Here is a 5,035-nt window from a genome sequence, read left to right on the forward strand (position 1 = left end):
TCTTTGTTGGTATGTGGTGCTGAGGATCGAACCCGGGCCACACGCATGCCAGGCGAGCGTGCTACCGCTTGAGCCACATCCCCAGCCCCCTTCCTTTTTAAAAAAAATAATATTTGGGGCTGGGCTTGTGGCTCAGCAGTAGAGCACTCACCTGGCACGTGGGAGACCTGCGTTCAATCCTCAGCACCACATACAAAAATAAACAAGTGAAATAAAGGTGTTGTGTCCAACTACAACTAAAAAGTAACAATAAATTTTTTAAAAAATATTTATTGTTTAGTTTTCGGTGGACCCAATATCTTTATTATTATTATTATTATTATTATTATTATTATTATTATTATTTAACTTTTTTAAATTTTGTTTTTAAAGAGAGAGAGGGGGGGGAGAGAAGTGAATTATTTATTTATTTATTTATTTTTAAGAGAGAGTGAGAGAGTGAGGCGGGGGAGAAGAGAATTATTTATTTATGTATTTATTTATTTATTTTTAAGGGAGAGTGAGAGAGGAGAGGGGGGGAGAAGAGGATTATTTATTTATTTATTTATTTAAGAGAGAGTGAGAGAGGAGAGAGAGAGAGAGAGAGAGAAGAGGATTATTTATTTAAGAGAGAGTGAGAGAGGAGAGAGAGAGAGAGAGAGAGAGAGAGAGAGAGAGAGAGAGAATTTTTAATATTTATTTCTCGGCGGACACAACATCTTTGTTGGTATGTGGTGCTGAGGATCGAACCCGGGCCGCACGCATGCCAGGCGAGCGCGCTACCGCTTGAGCCACATCCTCCGCCCTAAACATATTTTTATTTATTTAGTTTTTATTTGGTGCGATCTAACCCAGCGCCCCATGCTACCAGTTGAGCCACACACCCAGCCCCTAAGTTTCACCCTTCCCCCTTCTCTCTCTCTCTCTCTCTCTCTCTCTCTCTCTCTCTCTCTCTCTCTCTCTCTCCTCTTCCTGTTGCTGAAAGCTTGGCCCAATCCAATAAGGATGGCAAGGTCTTTTTTTCCACAGGAAAAAAGGCTTATGGCAGCGCTGGCAAAGCAAAAACTGGGGGACTCTTGTCCCCAAAGGCTGTGATTCTGCATGTCAGCAACAACAGGAGGTTTTCTAGAGGAGATTCAAAGGCCACCTTGCACTTCTTCCTGGCCGCAGTTGTCATTCGGCTTCTTACTTTTGATAAGACTCATTTCTGACATCCTCTGGTCTCCAAAGTCTACATGACTTCATGACCATGCTGGGCGTGGACTCAAGGACAGATAAGTCTGCCTAAAACAGGGAAGAAAGGCGATATGATTTCCCCTGGATTGAATCCAGAAGTGCCTAACCACCACCACGGAGTTACACCTCACTTTTTTTTTTTTTTTTGAAAAGGGGTGTCCCTTGATTGCTCATGTTGGCCAACATCAAAGGAGACAACATCCTATCTCATCTCCGTCTGTGATAACACCTGCGGTGGTGTTATCACATGGGGTGAGGGGGGTGTCCTTCCACTTCCCCTTCCCTCTCCTTTCTCTATTTGCTGGTTAAAGCTCCAGGTCTCTGGAGGTCGGTTGCCTGAGTACTCCCGGGACCTCACCTTCTCTCGTGAGTAGCTGAGGTGGCGGTTGCTGGACACTGTCTCACCATTCTGATCTTTCACTACTCTCACTGTTCTCTCCCAGGACTTTTGGATCGACTTCCTTCTTCCAAGGAAGGTGGAATGACGACAAAGGCGATGGTATTGAAGATTTGGAACTCTTTTTGTTTTGTTTTGTTTTGCTTTGTTTTGTTTTTTTTTTTGGGGGGGTGGTTGTTTTTCCTCCCAGATGGCTGTGATAGGAGTGACAGACAAATCTTCAGAGTGTTCACTCACTAAAATTTGGGAGTCCTGTTGTTTGTTTTTGCTATAGAATAAAGCATTTAGGTACCCTGACTGACCAGAGCTCCCAAATACCAGCAATTGCGCTCTGCACTGGGGACTCGGTGATACGCAAAGTAGGTGCAGTTCTTGACCTGGTGGAATTTTCCACTCCTACTGGTTATTTTTTCCACTCCACTTCCTCCTTGCCTTCTTGTAATAGATGATGGTGGGAGCCAAACACTTGCTATAACTTTGGTGAATCTTGAGTAAAATGAGCTGCTGGCCTGGGCTTTGGAAATGAATGTCTTCATTGGTACTTTTCAGAGAGAAATGGAGCGGCACCCAGCCTCATTCTGTAGGCCTTTTGGAGCTTAAAATTCTTTAATTTTGCAGATTAAAGTCTTTTTAAAAAATGTGGATGAAAACTACTTTTTTTCTTCTTTCATTTTTTAATTCTAAAATCAGTGCAAGAATTTCACCCATCCCATCTGCTATCCAACCATGCATCCTTCCAGACTCCCTGCATCCATCATTCGTCCTCAAGCCTCCCATTCATCTATCCATCCATCTGTCCTTTCTTTCTACCTCATTTTATTAATCATAGCTGTCTTTTGACAAATGCTCATTTGCCAGGTGCTGTGGTAAGATATTGACATTAATAGTCCTTTTTAATCCAAATGACAATCCCATAGGGTAGGTACCATCATTATCACTTAATAAATGAGGAAACTGATCATCTGAGACACAATTTGTCTAAAGCCATAGAACTGGTGAGTAGGGAGGCAGGGTGTGAACCCCATGTGTCTCTGGTGGAGCCAGTCACTCCACATTTATCAGGATGCTCTCAAACGCTGTGCCTGAGGGCGGGCTCAGCTGGATTACCTGGCTAGAAGGAGGCCATCCTCTGTGTGGACACACGTGTGTGCACACATGTGCCCCTATGCTTGTTGAAGACAGAGTGGCTGGGGGGACTGTCCTATAAGCAGGTAATATAGTTGGCAAGATGCTGTGAAAATGGTGAGACGGACAGAGCCCTGAGAGACACTGAATGGCATTCTGATGATCCACTGGGTGGAGAAATGGTACCCAGGCCCCAAAACAGAGGGGTCAGGCGAAACAGGGACTCTTTGTGCATCTTCTGAAGTCCGACATTTCGTCTTACACCCAGCATCCTCCAGCTTGATGCCTTTGGACAGGCCACCCAAATGCTGTGACTGTTTCTCCACGTATAAGATTGAGATGAGATAGTTCATATCTAGGGGGTGACGGCATTGTAAGGACTAATTGAGGTAATCACCAGACCAGGAATGCTGTAAGTTCTCAATAAATATTAGCTGTATTAATGATGATAATGACGTGTAATCAGATGCAACAAAATAAATGTCCACTTCCCTTTCACAAACAAGGTCAGCGTGACCCTCTTCCACACACATGATCGTCTGTCCAGTTGTGATTTGTCCCAGCTCTGTCATCAAGCAGTGTTGAGGTCCTCAGGGTAGTGTGCAACCTGCTTGTCCCATTTCACATCTCCTGGGATGAAGGAGGAAAGCCGTGGAGGACTGTCTGGATGCACCAGCTAGTCCTGCCTCTTGCCTGCTGTGTGCCCTTGGGCGAGTCCGTCAACCCTTCAGAAACCCAGCTTCTTGCATCTGCAAGATGAGAAGGAAATAATCCCCACCTCCCTGAGGTATTTAGGGACCTTTGAAATGACCACAGGAAGCTGGTGGCCTAGTCCCTAGAACATAGTAGCCTCCCAATGGACACTACATATTCTCTTTGTAAAACTAAGAGGCTCCTTCGGCTTTACTCAGAGGGTTTTTAAAATATGTGTCTTACCTCTGTTTTTACTTGGGAAATTAATATTCAGTGCCCCTGGCAGTGCATTCCTGATTTGTAAACTGATTTTGACACATTCTCCATTCCAGTTGGCTCTCTGAAAAACACTCCTCTTTAATGATATGATGGCAGGATTACTCATTACCAGTTATTTTAGGCAAGAGTGGTTTTCAACTCGTTACCCAGATAATCATTGCGGCTCTCTAGTTGTCTTTCTGTGCACAGACTTAATAAGCTCAGAGCATATGTGGTGGAGCTCTTCCTGGCTCAGATGGGAATATTACCGAAGCTCTGCAGGTGAAGGTGTGGCTCTTTGATGTGTGTGGAATAGACACAGCAGCAAGTGGCCCCCCAACCACCAGAGGGGCTCGGCTGCTTTGGGAACTGGCTCAAGGTTTCCTCAACACGGGACATTCCCAGTGTGCCTGAGGATGTTACTATGTGCACATGGACATGTGCACATAGGGAGTTAGGCACAAACAGAGGGCCCGCTCTAGCTGCTTCCCTTTGTCAGCTCCCATGCCCAGGAGTCAGGTAGACTGGCTGGCTGTGTCCTGCAGTGAATTAGATCAGATTGGCAAAATTTTTCTATAAATTAAATATTGAAGCCTTTGCAGGCCAGAGGCCTCTGTTGCAGTGACTCAATTCTATTAATGCAGCATGACAACTGTGAAAGCAGAGTAGAAGTGAATGGAGGTGGCTGTGTTCCCACAGAACTCTACCTGTGGACATTACAACTTGAATTTTATGTAATTTTTATGGGCCACAAACTATAATTTTCCTTTTGTTATATTTTTTTTACTACTTACAAATGTTAAAACCATTTCTTACAAACAAGTTATACAAAAAAGGGTGGTGGCCAGGATCTTGTTGGTGGGCCAGTTTGCCAATCCCTGGGGTGGAGTCTGCATCTGTTTATGCCCTACACCTTCTGTGACTTTCTCTGTGACTCTGGAAATGCTCCTTCACTGTCCTGTGTCTCAGTGTCCTCATCTGCACCTTCATTGGGCAGTAGAGAAACTGAGGAGTGAGCAAAGGGGAAGTGCTCAGAACTGCCGGATGCATGGTGTACCCTTGGGAAATACTAGTTTCATCACTTTGATTGGATTATCATCCTTTGGCTTCTCACAGCCACACTGAGAAGAAGGTAACATTATCATCCCCGCCTCCTACATGAAGAAACTGAGGGACAGAGGTTTCAATTAATTCACCGGAGGCCAGAGTTAGACCTAGGCTGGCAGCAGGGACCCATGGTGACTAATGGGGGGAATGTGACGTGCTGCAAAGCTGCTTTGGTTCTCCTCAGGCTGCTCCAGGGACCCTAATATCCACCGGAATTTGACAATGACCAACAGGAACTTG

The sequence above is a fragment of the Spermophilus citellus genome, assembly GCF_964194105.1.
Source record: "Spermophilus citellus genome assembly, contig: SCAFFOLD_58, whole genome shotgun sequence".
Lineage (NCBI taxonomy): Eukaryota > Metazoa > Chordata > Mammalia > Rodentia > Sciuridae > Spermophilus > Spermophilus citellus.